The sequence below is a fragment of the Crotalus tigris genome, unplaced genomic scaffold (genome assembly GCF_016545835.1).
Source record: "Crotalus tigris isolate CLP2741 ecotype Arizona unplaced genomic scaffold, ASM1654583v1 scf7180000024307.1902530, whole genome shotgun sequence".
Taxonomy (NCBI): domain Eukaryota; kingdom Metazoa; phylum Chordata; class Lepidosauria; order Squamata; family Viperidae; genus Crotalus; species Crotalus tigris.
In genome coordinates, this window is record NW_024100479.1 from 705,525 (window position 1) to 721,813 (window position 16,289).

A 16,289-nucleotide genomic window follows, 5' to 3' on the forward strand; every position below is an offset into this window, starting at 1 on the left:
TCATAAATCAAGGGATTCATGAAGCCCCTTGTCTTCTGTTATGAATAGGACTATTTCTTCCCTATCATCTTTAAATGTGGTCTGATCATGGCCATTTCGAGTCATCCTCAAAATTATATGGTAGTGGAGATATATATATATATATATATATATATATATATATATATATATATATATATATATATGTGTGTATATACACATACCATTTTTAACACTGATTTGATAAAATCACAACATTCAGATGCAACCTCAAAACGTTGGGAATATATAGAGAAGGAATTCACTGGTACCAAGTAGCTGCATTCCAGGATCCCTATCTTGCTCTCATAATCCTCTACTTCATTTCTGATAGTGGGAATGCCTGCAGAAGGCTCTGCATTAAAGATCTTAATGAACATGGACACGAGGGTTTCTTCAGACCTCTTGATCCTAAACTGCAGAATTGTCTAAAGGTCAAAATCAGAATCATGGATAGAATTTGAAAAAGATGGAAGCCATCAGTGGAGAAAGAACATGGAAGGAGGTAGTGGGTGGAGGAGGAACCAAAATAGCTGCTTTCAGCCCCATTCTTGGCATATGAAAGCCAGTTTGTTCTAGTGGTTAGGGCACCAGACTAGGAAACAGGAGAGTCCATCCTACCTTAGTCCTGAAAGACAACTGGGAGATTTTAATCACTCTCTCAAACTAACCCAACCCACAGGGTTTTTGGGGGGAAAATAGGAGGTGGAAGGTATTGGTGGATATATTTGCCACCTTGAGTTATTTGTAAAAATAGTAAAGGTACAATACAAATTAAATGAATAAATACTTAATTCTGAAGTGAAGTAGATAAGTGTGTATCACTTTCATTGGTAGAATGCTGTGTGTGATTCTATTGGGTGAGGACCCAAGAAACCACATCTGAACATATCTGAAATAGCTGCCAGAAATGGAGAGAGGGGAGAGATAGACAATGAGAGAAAGATTTCTGCCAATCAAAGGCAAAACAACAGAAAGGAAGGTGAATTGAAGCAAAAGTCCCTCTAATTAGCAAGGAGGCAGATTGTTTTAGGCAGGATTAACATCTAAATATGATTTTGGAAAATAATACCTATCAGTCCACTAATAAAAACAAATACTGGGGTTCTCATTAATTAAAGAAGAAAAAACAACTGTCACCTATGTGGCCAAAATGAAATGACTGTTTTGCAGCCCTGAATGTCAAGTAGCCCTGTTTAGCAAAAAAAGTTTTGCTTATTTAATAAGATCTGTGTTGAACAACATCTTGTGATTCTCTTCATCTTCTTCATTTTTGACTCCCTTGAGACTTTTGAATTAATGTATGAAAATGCTTACATTTTGCAGCCCTCAAACTAATGAAATAGTCCTCCTGTGGCACTCCTGACAATTTGAGGCTGAGATTCTCTAGTTATTCTAGTTTCTCCAGCATGCACTTCAGGGCTTAAGAGATCTACCATAGAATGGGCAAAGTACAGCCAGAAGAATTAAAGTCAACAACTGATATGCATAAACATTGGGCATGATTGTGTGCTAACTTTTAATTCAGTCTCCGACTCACGGTTTCTGGGACTTATGATTGTAATGTCCCTTCACTAGATTAATCGGGAAGACCTCAGAAGAAGATCTGAAGATAAGGTATCCTTTTGAGGCTGGTCTTTTAGGTTTTGCACTTGTGAATGTGACATACAATGATGATCTATTTTGATAAAATGCAAAACACCATGAGCACACCTATACCACAAACAATACAATCTAGAGTAAAAACAGAAGTAAATTCATTTCCCTCCATGTACCTAAGCAATATTCCTGATTGTCAGGACTGGACAATAATTTGGATATTATACTGAAATGGAGTCTTGGAGTATCTCAGTGTGTGAATAAAACTGTATGAATAGAATAGAATTGTGCAACCTTTTAAAGCAGCTACCCCCTCCTGTCCGGAATTACACAGCTGCTTTCTGCAGCTGTTACATAATCCCCCTAAAGTTGTAGCTGCTTTGGAAAGTTGCACAAAGGGACAGATGTCATCTTATAATTATCCTAAGGAGCTCCGAAGAAGTTTTCATGCTATTAGCCTACTATCCACCATTAATTTTAAAGATGGTCAAACCAAGTTGCATATGGCTCTGAAAATCTTTTTTTTATGGTTCCCAAACTCTCTCCAGTTATAACTGCTGTAGATAAATGAGTTCCTGCCATATTGTTATACTGTTTCAATTTATACACCACATTTCTGCCCAGATAACAATGAAAGATACATCCCTAAAACCCACTTAAAATCTGTTTTAAACCATTAAAATCACTACTGAATCATTCAAACTGAGAAAACTTGGCTAAAAATGTTAAGTTCTTCCCCTAGTGGTGTCCATAAAGATTTAAAAAGGTCAAGATGGCATCCACAAGCATGGAATCAAAGCTCCACCCCTTTTTTTAACATCCTTTGATCATATGGTTGTGACTATTATTTTGCCTTTTTTGACAGCCCTGCACACCTCATTTCCTTTCTCCAAAGCAGGATATAGATTGAGCATTGTATGCACCATCTTCTCTTTATCCCATTTTGTTTTATAGGATGGTGGAAGTGCCTCTTTACTTCTTATTTTTATGGTAATATTGTAGTATTATTCCTACTCTGAATACTTTCGATTCCACCTATTGTTCGCAGACATAATATATTACAGGATTGTACTCACTGTACCCCTATCACAGTTCTTCTACCAATTATATGATGTATCCAAACTTTGCAGAGAATCAATGTAATATTCTCTGAGAGTTTTAGGTTAGACTACTTACTTTCCATTTGCTTTCATTATCTGTTCTATCCATGCTCCTACATAACATGTTTTTATGGCATTTTATTTGCATTTTTCAAATTGATGCCAGAGTTTATTTGTCCCTTGGGATAAATAAGCAAGAAGTTCTTAATTTTTGAAATAAGGGTTTCTTTCTTATGCTGGGTGTATTATTTCAATATAATATTGAATGGAATGTTATTCTAACAGCTGTGGATTCACAAGCAAGCAATAGAGAAAGGTACCTTCCTTTTTCTTAATCCCTTTTAACTCCAGCATTTATAGATTTTTTTAAAAATCAGATTTGGGGAAACAATAAGCAGGACACAACTGGGGTCAATCAGGGATGGCCTTGTGAACTTAGTTAAAAGTTCCTTCATTTTTCTTCCCAAAATTTAAGCACTGTTTAATACAATTGCAGTGGTATCAGATGTACAACAGCAAACAGTTGTGCAACTAGAAATGACTATAGATATATTATTCAGGCAATGCTTTATTTTATTTATATCCCACTTTTATTATTTTTATAAACAACTCAAGGCAGCCAGCATGTCCAATACTCTTTCCTTCCCCTATTTTCCCCACAACAATCCTGTGAGGTGGGTTGGGATGCGAGTAATTGGCCCAAATTCATCCAGTTAGTTTTTGTGCCTAAGGCAACACTAGAACTCACAGCCTCCTGGTTTCTAGCCTGGTGCCTTAGCCACTAGACCAAACTGGCTCTCAATTAGCTATTTATAATGCATTTTCCCAATAAATAACATGATATTATTTGTACAGTTAGCTTTTTATAGGGCATTTTTCACTAACAGCAGTTGGGATATCAGCCACAGTGTAATGATGATATATCTGGAATGGTGGAGACAGTCAGAGTGGGCTATAACTATTTGCAAAGGGCTGAATATTGGAGCTGGGCTGCTGAGATCAGGCTAGGGAGAAATCAAAAATAAAAAAGGGAATGTGAACCCAAAGTAAAAAAAAAAATGAATTCACAAATGCTTGCAAACTGTATAAAACACAACAATGCGGCCCTACATTTATTATGCAGAAAATAGGCCTCCAAGGGATGAATTATGCACACAGGCTATTTGTCCTCCGATTCTCAGTGAAACATCCCAAGCCTGCTTAGCATCCGAATTAATTGATTTAAGCTTCATTCCAGCTGCAGATAGAAGGAGTGACTGGAGTTCCCAAACAGAGGGGTATTTTCCCAATGGAAGCATCTATTGGGTATAGAGGGTGGGGAGGGTGGGAGGGAGAGAGTATTAAATGAATATTATAGCAGTCTGGAATGGACATTTTGCCTCAGTTAATGTTGGGGCACCTGGAAAGGGTTAAAGAAGCTGTAAAGTTGCATCAGCAGACGTTATAAATGGTATTTTAAATTTTGGGGATATACACCTGCATATGTATTCTTATTAAAGTAGCATTATATATGTGTGTGTGTGCATGTGTGTGTGTGTGTGTGTGTGTGTGTGTGTGTTTGTTTGATTGATTGATTTCCCACCTTTATTATTTTATAAGTAAGTCAAGGCAGCAAATGTAACTACTATTCCTTTCTCCTCCTATTTTTCCCCACAAATAACAACGCTGTGAGGTGGATTGGGCTGAGAGGGAACAATTGACCCAAAGTCACCCAGCCAGCTTTCACGCCTAGAGCAGGACTAGAACTCACAGTGCCCCAGTTTCTAGCCTAGCCCCCAAATGAAACAGTGCCATACTTATTTCCCAATAAAAATACCAGAGCTGAGAAATAATAAATACATAAATTCTTCATGAAAACAGTTTTTAAAACTGAAATCATCACACTAAGTCATTTAACTTAATGTAACATTGAGTATAAATCACTTAATATAACGTGTCTTAACATTAAGGTTTTAAAACATCCTTATGAAACAATAAAAAAAAAGAATTTAATCTAACTGCATCCATACAGCCTCTACAAACATGCAAACAAGAGTTTGATGTATGGATACTTTGCCAGTAGACACACGACTAAGGCACACGGTGCTTTAGGAACCCCACCACAATATATTCATCATGATAGCACTAGCACCATTTCTAGCATCTTTAGCCAGAATACAATCCAGAGCAATACAACCAGTGCTTTTTTTTTGTTTCTCAAATTTTTCAAAGACATAGCACAGTAATCTCACACATGTCATACAACCCTACAAGGTTCCATCCAAAAAAGGTGCCGCAACCTTGCCTACCCTACAAGGTTCCATCCAAAAAAGGTGCCGCAACTACGTTCTGGGCGTTCTATGACAAAAAAAGCTCTGAGTACAAAACTAATATATCCTCATCCAATCCAGATGATGATATTAGTGATAACACACTGCCTGTTGCATCATGATCTTTCTCCATGACACTCAGTCAAATGGTGATATTCAATGGTGAAAAAAGTAAGGTTCTACATTTAGGTAAGAAAAACCAAATGTACAGGTATAGTATAGGTGGTACCTTGATCAATAGTAGTAACTGTGAGAGGGATCTCGGAGTCCTAGTGGACAATCATTTAAATATGAGCCAGCAATGTGCTGCAGCTGCCAAAACAGCCAACACAGTGCTAGGCTGCATTAACAGAGGGATAGAATCAAGATCACGTGAAGTATTAATACCACTTTACAATGCCTTGGTAAGGCACACTGTGAATACTGCATCCAGTTTTGGTCACCACGATTTTAAAAAGATGTTGAGACTAGAAAGAGTGCACAGAAGAGCAACAAAGATGATTAGGGGACTGGAAGCTAAAACATATAAGGAACAGTTACTGGAATTGAGTAAGTCTAGTTTAATGAAGAGAAGGACGAGGGGGGACATGATAGCAGTGTTCCAATATCTCAGGGGCTGCCACAAAAGAGGGAGTCAAGCTATTCTCCAAAGTGCCTGAAGGCAGGACAAGAAGCAACAGATGAGGCAAGGAGAGAAGCAACCTAAACTAAGGAGAAACTTCCTGACAGAACAATTAACCAGTGAAACAACCTGCATCCAGAAGTGATGAATGCTCCAACACGGAAGTTTTTAAAAAGAGACTGGACAGCCATTTGTCTGAAATGGTATAGGGTTTCCTGCCTGAGCAGGGGGTTGGACTAGATGACTTCCAAGGTCCCTTCCAACTTTATTGTTGTTGTTGTTGTTGTTGTTATAAATGTTAGAACCCACTTCATCCTCTCTGCCAATCTACTACTGCACAATATTGCTTATACCCATTCTCTCCAGCCTAACCATTTGGGACATGTCTGAATTTCCCTAAAGTAAATTTGACTGATTTGGAGAGTTATGGTTTGCTGCTCCACATTCCTATGGAAGATTATATGATTTCTCCCATTGTCAGCTGCACGGAACCAGAACAACTCCATGAGTAGACCAAAGTAATCTCTTTATTGTTATTCCGCTATTTACAAGAATCCCGTCAGACTAAGTGCCTGTTCTTGGCAACCAGCAGATAAAAGCTTCAAGAGTCTGGCCTCTGTCGCTTCCTGCCACGGAGCAACTCCCAGCCAGACCTCCTCTTTATTTCTGACTCTACTCCATCACACCCATTATGGGGTTACTTGTTCCAGAATAGCTGTTTATTTCCCTCCCTTGTAATCCTCAAATGCCAGGACAAAATGATGTTGCATCAACATGTATTACTCATCCATGTTTTAAACTTTGATGCTGTTCTCGTAATTAATGGCATCTTCCGGTCAGTACATGAATATTGTAAGTTGTGATGATCTTGTTAACAGAAGTTTTGATCATAACGTTTTACTTAATGAAAGTGTGCAGGAACTACCGCACTAACACTGTTGTCTGTGGCACGGTATATACGACTTAGTAGCACAGGGCCTATGAAGTGTTTTTGAAATAAGTCATTGTCAAATATGTCAGAAGTGGCTTTGAAAAATAATGACATGGAATTCTTTTCAGCAAACAGAGTTTTTCATATAACTTGCTGGCATATCTAGTTAAACAAAGTCACCATGATAAAACTTCGATGCAAAAACACAAAACTCAATTTGTCATAGTTTTATCTGAAACACAGTTAATTCTTAAGTGTAACATTGGAAGCTTCAGATCAAATCACAGGTCTTTAATAACAACTCTCTCATGATCAACCTGCCTGGCCCTTTATATCAGTAGTATTATAGGTAGATACTGCATGTGTATTGCAAAACGCCCTGTTTCCATAAACTTGGCACCTAGGAGAAAACTCGCAGGAAGAGCTACCCTTTCTCTTAATATTTACGTAAATTTGCTACTCTTTTTTTTTTTTTTTATTAAAAGTTTTATAAATTTTACAAAAAAGGAAAAATAATACAAAACAAGAGACAACATATACAGAAAAATAAAACTAAACAATACATATATTAAATAAAAAAAAAAACCCCATCCCCCAGCCCTCCCAAAAAAAAAAAAACAAAAAAACCCTCCCTTCCCCCCCCCCTGAGCTTCCCAGAGCAGAATATAGGCTTAAAAAATAAAAATAAAAATTAAATTAAAAACTTTATATTTATATATATAAAAAAATTATCTATAATATATATGAAAATAAAACTTATGAAAAAACTATATAATATTTTTGTATACCCAATCTAAATTGTATAAATTTTATCCATTTATCCCAAACAGCAAAAAACTTCTCTTGCGTTTGTTGCTTTAAGAAAGCCGAAATCTTTGCCATTTCTGCCAGATAAGCTACTTTAAGAAACCATTCCTGCAATGTAGGCAAAGATTCCTTCTTCCAGTATTGTCCTACTAACAGCCTAGCGGCTGTGATCAAGTTTAACATCAATACAACCTCCTTTGCTACTCTTTTAACTGTTAAAATGATAACCAAGGAAATAAAAATAAGGTTATTATTTTATTTTATTTTCCTGGTTCTGTTGCGCTATTTGAGATTTTTCTTTTGCTCTACATTGGGTTTTGTGTATGTAAATCTTCTTAAATGCTTATATAAATAGAATGCAGGGTGTATATTGCATAATAACAGTAGTAAATGTCAAGTTACTGTTGTTGCAAATAGCCCATTAAAAGGGGGGAGGGTTGTTCTTACTGTTTTCAGCATAGCATGATTTCTCCATCATATCCTGAGCTTATAACTTTCTCTAGAATATGGAGTTGCCATATCAGCTGCCACCTTATGATGCTTGTGCTTTGCTGCTATGTGGTGATAGTCTGCCATGAACTGTGGCGAAGGTAGATGAAGAGGAGGGTATGCTTGAGAACTGTGCAGAAAGGAGGATGAGGTGGAGGATGCTTGGGAAATTGAAAGTAGGTGCTATGCCTTCTTGAGAAGCTGCTTCAAGGTCGCCCAGCTGGATGAAGGAGGGAATGGCATTCTAGAGCACTCTGGACTGACCGTTATGAAAACATCCTGTAAGATTTTAATTGGTTATCTTGGGGTGGGAAAGGAAAGACATTTAAGAAGGGGAAAAGAGGAATTTTGGCGTGCGAATGTCAATTCTGGCTATGCATTACTGCAATACACATGATCTGTAATAAAATTGTACCTTTTTCAACAAATGGGCTAGACTAGAAGACCTCCAAGATCCCTTCCAGCTCTATTCTATTCTATTCTATTCTATTCTATTCTATTCTATTCTATTCTTTTCTATTCTATTCTATTCTTCTATTCTATTCTACTTAAGGTTTAAATGGTGGCAATTCACCATTATCAATGGTGGTGTCCTTCTTTGTGCTTGATGCCTACACCTAGTTTCCTTACAGAGCATCGGAAAAAAGAAAAATCTCATAAGTTTTGCCAGAAACAAACAGAAAATAAACATGACTCAAATGAAGTCATATGAAATTTCCTTGCCCACCCTGAAGATGCAATTTATTGATCCTGGTTCCTTTTAGATAAAGAACATGTGCTCTTCTTTTAAATAGTCTTCAAATACGGAATTTAATTCAAAGAAAGTTGATCATATCTCCCTTTCAAACTGAATCTTTGAAACAAATTGTTGAATTGATTGAAGGCACTGATCTGAATACAGCATCTTGGAATCATTCTGAAGAGTTTTGGAAGTAATTAAGAGATCCATGGACAGTTGGTTGTTTTCTGGCTTGGCAGACTCCCAAACAGTGTGGTGGCTTTTCTCCCACAAATGGACAAAGTTGAGTGAGGAGTTGAACAGTCAAGTCATGGGTTTTTCTCCCTGCTCCTGTCTCTTTCTCCTTCTATGTGAAATTGACTAAACAAATTCTGCCAGTAACATGAGACAGAAGCAACCAATGAGAAATCTGCAGACTCTGTGGAGGTGATAAATATTCCAATTAAATCCTGCCACTTTCAGACCCTGAATGAAAACAGGACTTTGGTTGATGTATGTAGCCCAATTGTTGAACTACATTTTTAATGATAGTATATAATGCCAACATTAATACAGATTTTACAAAAACTTCAGAAGGAGCTTATATCAGGCAGGTGAGTTCTTAGTAGTTGAGGCAATATACTGCAATATAAAATGCCTTTTGTAGATTTGCAAAGGGCTTTGTCCTCCCTCCCTTTTCCCCTTGCAATTTCACATGAATGTTTATAAATAAAAAGAGGCATGAAAGTCCATTTGGCAGTCATTTGATTTTTCTTCAGTTTAATAGGCTTTTAAAATTTGTCCATTCATCATGTTAGGTTTCTTTTCTCATCAGGCTTTTTTTTTTCCTAATTCAGTTTGCTCATCTTAGGAAAAGAATTGCATTCAAGAATTTAGATTAAATGTATCTATCTTGCCCTAGTTCATCATAGTTTCTTCCAGCATCTAATTCTTCTACCTCTGTGAGCAGCAATATCAGAGCCAATGGCTTATGAATAAGTATAGGTATCTAGGGATGACTAAAGTGGGGGGTGGGAACTCTGAATCATTACCCACCTAATGTTCATATCAAAACTGATTGAGCAGGATGAAATAAATCCAACAGAAAAGCAGAAAGTGGGGGAGAGGCCATGGTGTATGGATGACCCTTTAGTCTCAGCAGATGACATCTGCTATCTGACCTTGCCTGAATTTAGAAACTAAATAAGTGAGACGAAAAAGGGTGGTTAGAACTTGGATGGAAGACCTCCAGAAAGTATTAATACCACTTTACGATGCCTTGGTAAGACCACACTTGGAATATTGCACCCAGTTTTGGTTGCCACAATATAAAAAAGAAGTTGAGACTCTAGAAAGAGTGCAGAGAAGACCAACAAACATGATCAGTGGATTGGAGGTTAAAACATATAAAGAACGATTGCAGGAATGGGGTAGGTCTAGTATAGTGAAGAGAAGGACTAGAAGTGACATGATAACAGTGTTCCAATATCTAAGGGGCTATCACAAAGAAGCAGGGGGTCAATCTATTTTCCAAAGCACCTGATGGCAAGACAAGAAGCAATGGATGAAAACCAACCTAGAACTAGAGAGAAATTTCCTGACAGTTAGAACAATTAATCAGTGGAACAACTTGCCTGCAGAAGTTATGGGTGTTCCAACAGTGGAGGTTTTTAAGAAGAGACTGGACAATCATTTGTCTGAGGTGGTATAGGGGTGTTGGACTAGAAGATCTGTCCCTTCCAACTCTGTTGTTCTGTTATTCTCTTAGAGTAGCAGTTTTCAAACACATTGATCTCAAGACCCCTTTGCAGTCTTTAAATTTATTGAGGACCTCAAAGAGCCTTGGTTTATGTGGATTATATCCATCAATATTTACTATATTAGAAATTAAAACCAGGAAATCTTAAAATAATTATTTATTTGACTTAATGGAGCTCTTGAAAGGGCTCCAGGAGTCCCTCAAATCACACTTTGACAATCATTGCTATAGGGAACAATGAGGCTACACCAAAATATATCCCAGAAGAAGATAGTTACAACCACTTCCATATTGTTGCCAAGAAAATTGAACATCCAAATGGTTAGTAGATGTCAAGTTTGATACAAGGACATTTTTACTTTCACCTTTCCAGCATAAGGAGGTGGAAAAGTATCACACAAGGAAAGAATCTTGCAGTCTTTTGCATGCTTCCTGCATTATGTTAAGCTCCCTACAAGGAGCGAAAGAAATTCTTGTGTAAATATTTCTTTTTTCCTTTCCAGCTAGGAAGGAACAGTGTGTAATTTTTCTGCTACTACCCCTATACTGCTCAGACTCCATCAATGGGCAAGTGGAGGGAATCAGAATTTTCATAATTTCCCTTGCTCTAACTCCTAATACAGGAGGCTTCAGCATCTTCACTTGTCCATGTTATTTTGGGGTATATTCATTTGTACTACTCTCCCTTCTTTTTGCAATGATCTATAATCTTTCAGGTTGAGGGGAATGTATGTGCTTTTCATATGCATTTTAAACATACATGCTTTTAAATATATACTATATATCTGGTTCTAAATATATCTTGACAGATTTTTAAAGCTCCAAAACTGCAAAATAGAGGGGATCTGAAAAGAGAGCTGCATTCAGAAGTTTAGAATATTCAACTGAGATGTTTCCTGTTGTGGATTGATCACCAGCAAGTGTTCCTATAACCTCTGCATAGGCATTGGATTATCTAAAGTTACATTTGTTTAAGTGGTTCTCAGGAAGGTCATTAGCAGTGAGATCAGACACAATTCTGATTCCTCCTTTACTGTACGTAAATATATAGATAGAGCTATACTAACGAAGCAGAGGTGTTAGGGATTGGATTTCCTATTTATCACTCTCCCCTTTCCCTCTGTGGTGGGTCATTGGGAAGTAAAGACTATGAGTACAATTGCAACTGTAATTGCAGTGATACCAGTAATCACACATTGTCAAACAAACATACACACATACATGAGAGCAGACATACCTGACCAGGGAGGTGAGATAAGAATGCCTTCACTTGCAGGTAGTAAACCTGGATCTTGATTTAAATCTCACAACAGCATCCTGAAACAGGTTAAGGGAAAATGCTTCCTAGCAAATAGTGTATCTACAGTCAAACTGGCAGCCCCCAGGCCGGATGCATCACGTGCAGGCCACTCCCACCCTGGCTCCGCAAAGGCAAAAAATGTCATGATACGTCACATGACGTGATTGAGTTTGACACCCCGTGATCTTCAGCCCTCAGTCTTGCACACTCAAAATATCTAGCCTGATTGTCACAAAAGTTGTCCTCTACCACGGGGTTCAAAATTCCATCAGGCCAAGTTCACATAGGGTGTTGAGTGTAAACAGTTGCATCCCGTGCCAGAGGACGAGACATATGGAGAGAAATGTCATAGTTTCAAGAGATGTAACAAGTGCCTTAAGCCTTTGCAAGGTTTATGGCATCCATTTTACCACTTACCCTTTCTTGAAAAATCCAAAAACTACAAAAAATGCTATTATATTTCATCTAATGACTGAGATTGAGGTGTTTGTGCTCTGGGAATACAAAACTGATCGTGGGAGCCATGTATGACTTCAGGCTGATCTTTTTGCATCCTCTCTTTCCATCTTTGCCTTGAAATCAACCCTCTTCACATAATTTAGTAGCCAATTTGGTCTAGTGGTTAAGGTGCTGGCCTAGAAACCAGACAACTGTAAGTTCTAGTCCCCCCTCCCTTAGGTACAAAAATCAGCACCTTAACCCCTAGACCAGATTGGGCCCTTTTAGGCCAATCATTCTCTCTTAGGCCAATTCACCTCACAGAGTTGTCACTGCAGGGAAAACAGGAGGGGTATTAGGTATTTTCACCGCCTTGTGTTATTTAAAGAAGTACTAAAGGCAGGATATAAATAAACAAATAGTAATGACCAACCAGTAGGAAGCCAATCCATCCAAGCAAAATCATTTCTTTCTTCCTTTTCTGGTGATTCTTTCTCCTCAAATGCTTCTCTCATCCCATTGATATGGTCCACACTACAAAGTTTCTACTTTTTGCGCCCTACAAGGCTCAGCCCTTTTTATCATGTTAGGGCTGAATGAACAGTCTCCACTGCAAAAGCCCAGCCCAAATTTGAATCGACTCTGGCTTTCTTTCATGTTGTCTCCAGGAATTCTTCTCCAAGACCACTTCCTGAATTTGAATAGGAAGGAAACAGTTGCTTGATTTTTTTTTTTAAAAAAGTGGCTTTCTTTCATAGCTTAGAGCAGTGTTTCCCAAACTTGACAATTTTAAGGCATGTGGACTTCAACTCCCAGAATTCCACAGCCAGCGTTGCTGGCTGTGGAATTCTGGGAGTTGAAGTCCTCATGCCTTAAAATTGTCAAGTTTGGGAAACACTGGCTTAGAGGAACACAACAGTTCGAATGTGGGCAACCATGAGTAGATAGTTGGGCACCATTTTGGTGGACAATTTAAGGGGGACATGAAAAGAGCCCGCAACTGGGTGCCCCCCAGGCAATGGTGATGTCATGGGCTGATTCTTGTATCACAGAAGCACTTCAATATGGAAATATAGTTTAATATGGCCTAGGAAGCTAACAGCTCTTCTAAAGTGGATATTGACAAAAATATTCTCCATTGCCTACCTTTGGTTTTCACCTTTCTCCACTCATTGCTTTCCATATATTATCCAGCTGTTATTATATTTTTTCAATTTATTAAGCACATTAGCTTTTTATAACCATTATTATATTGCCCTTCAATCATATTCCTAGGACAGTATCCAAAAAAAACCCCTTATTTATATTCAAACAAACAAACAAGCTAAAAACAAGCTAAAAACAGCATCAGACACTTTGCAGGATTAAAATTGCAGAAAGAAAAAAAAAAGCTTGAACAAATTAAAGGGACTTTGTTCGATACTAAAAGGATAATAAACTAATTGCCAAGCAAGTCTCTCTCTCTCTCTCTCTCTTTCTATACATCACCAAGATGGGCTCATTCTCATAGCCAATCATTGCATTTAAAGCAAGCCTCTAAAGAAGAGTCTCTGTTTAAGACCATTATATACACGTAGATACGTTTGGAAGATGTGTTTTGAAATTTACTCTTCTCAAGATATAAAGAGATTTTAAGATAAAAAAATACGTAAGTAATTAGAACTGGACTTCATATTTTGAAGTTTGAACTATTTCCAAAATGGCTTAACCCTAGTCCAGTAGACAGAAGATTAAAAGGTAGTGTTCATTCATGTTTCTTATGGCCTCTCATTAAAGTAGGTGTTTTTAATATATGAATGTGGTCTCCTGGCACTGTACTTTCTGAAAGCTATACCTCTTAAATATCTATGGGCAGAATACTGAAACCATTATGTCACCATAACATGATACATAAGCCTACATTTGCCTCACATAATTGAAGAAAACAATCTGGATCCTCATGTGGATAATAATTGCCAGTAAGATTAAAGTCCTATTTAGGCATTTGAGTTGAGTATGTGGAAAGTCTGAAATTGATTAGAAAATTGATGCAGATAAGAAACCCTTCCCTTTTTCTCCCCAAGCTTAATTCATTCAGCAAGTGATCTGAAAGCTAACTGTATTTCATTTGTATGAATGTTAGTAAATATCTCTGTACCATCCTCAACTTTTTGGGGGGGGGTCTTGAATCATGCAGTTAACTATATTCAAATACAACTAGACCTGAATATGTCTTTTCTCAAATTTCCAGCTCAATGCGTGAAAATCAGGGGCAGTGGTAGTATAGCCCTATTGTCTACACAGTTTTAATTTTCCATGTTTTCAGTGAAATGTCTGAAGAAGTCTTTGACTAATTTTTGTGGATCAGTTTCCTTTGCTTAAGTGCAACAGTGCATTTGCTATTTCAAGATCCTGCACTAGAGCTTCTGCTGATGCTGGGTGGGATGCCCAAAAGTAAGAAAGTCCATGTTGAATGGGAGGCAGGGATAGGTCAGAAATGCAAATCTCAACATCTTGTGAAAATTCGGTCGGCTGCAACGCAGAAGTCAAATCCTGTTTCAAAGACAGGAGGCTAAAGCTTTCCAAACAGATAAGCAGAAATCTCACAGGACATTTTGACCCTATCGAAGTCTAGATTAAGACCCCAAATCTAAATTGACTCATTTTGGCTTCAGCTCTTTGGTGGAGGCCTTTTATCCAACCACATAATTAAAGAATTTATCATAACCACTTGTGTCAAATCAAGCAAACTCCTGTGTGTAGTTTTTGGCTTGCATATCAAAGGATATGCAAGGCTGGATGGATTGTTTTTCCAGCCAGATGGGGCATTCCTTCCCAGTGACTTTTTTCCTCTGATAACCTGAGGCTGACATGCTAAAATGCTGTGCTGTGCCGAGGTTGAGATGCGTAGAGTTTGATGTGGTAACTTGCCAATTCTTTTCATTTCAGCCTCAAGGCCTAGTCTGGAACAAGCATAGCCACTTTGGAGCTATGTAATTTTAAAACTATGTAAACCTTCTCATTTTTAAGAAGGATAATATATCATAAAAATCATAACATTACTGACTAATTTTATGAGCAAGGAGGAAACTCTCAAGCAAACGTAAGAAATTGCCTTCAACCATTTCTGCTTTAGGTCCCTAATGTCCACAAAGAGAGAGAGAGAAAGAAAGAAAAACCCATGGATGATGGACTCAATTCCTATCCTTTTCCAGTGGCTATGTTTGTGGATAATGGATTTGTAGTCTGATAACTAGGGGCCTATGGTTTTCATATCCCTGGTTTAAACTGACTGGTGTTTCTTTTCTAAGGTTTCTAAGAATCTTTTCCAGGCTCGTAAATGAAGATGCGAATGGAGGCAATCACCTATAAAATATGTTCTCCATCACCCTACAAGCATAATGGTCTTGATCAGGGGTAGGCAACCTTGGCTCTTTTATGACTCGTGGACTTCAACTCCCAGAATTCCTGAGCCACCATGCTGGCTCAGGAATTCTGGGAGTTGAAGTCCACGAGTCATAAAAGAGCCAAGGTTGCCTACCCTTGGTCTTGATTATGAATATACTGGATGTGTTTTCCCCATACTTTTTTTATTCATAGCCAATAGAAGATACTACTTTTAATGATATGTTGCTTGTTAATTATGTAATCATGTAATGGTATGTTAAAGAAGTGACTGTTCCCCCAAATCTTGGGATGGGGTGCATGCAATCCCACCTCCATCCTTTTGTGATATTTTGTGTTAATATTGTCCGCACTACCATTGTGTTTACTGTCTGAAATGGTATAGGGCAGGGATAGGCAACCTTGGCTCTTTTATGACTCGTGGACGTCAACTCCCAGAATTCCTGAGCCAGCCATGCTGGCTCAAGAATTCTGAGAGTTGATGTCCACGAGTCATAAAAGAGCCAAGGTTGCCTACCCTTGGTATAGGGTTTCCTGCTTGAGCAGGAGGTTGGATTAAAAGACCTACCAACTCTGTTATTCTGTTACTTTTCTCTTTTTTAAAACATTTCTGTTACTATAGTTGTGTATTATTCTGTTTTATATCGTAAACCTCCCAGATTCTAGAGAGGGGTGATGCCAAAATCTAAATCAATAAACGCAAATGCAATTTTGTACTTTGTGATACTTTTATTTAAGTTGTCTTTCTTACTCAAGTTGCAAACCTTGATTCTGAAATGGGTGCTCCCATTGCATTAGCACTGATAATGTCATGA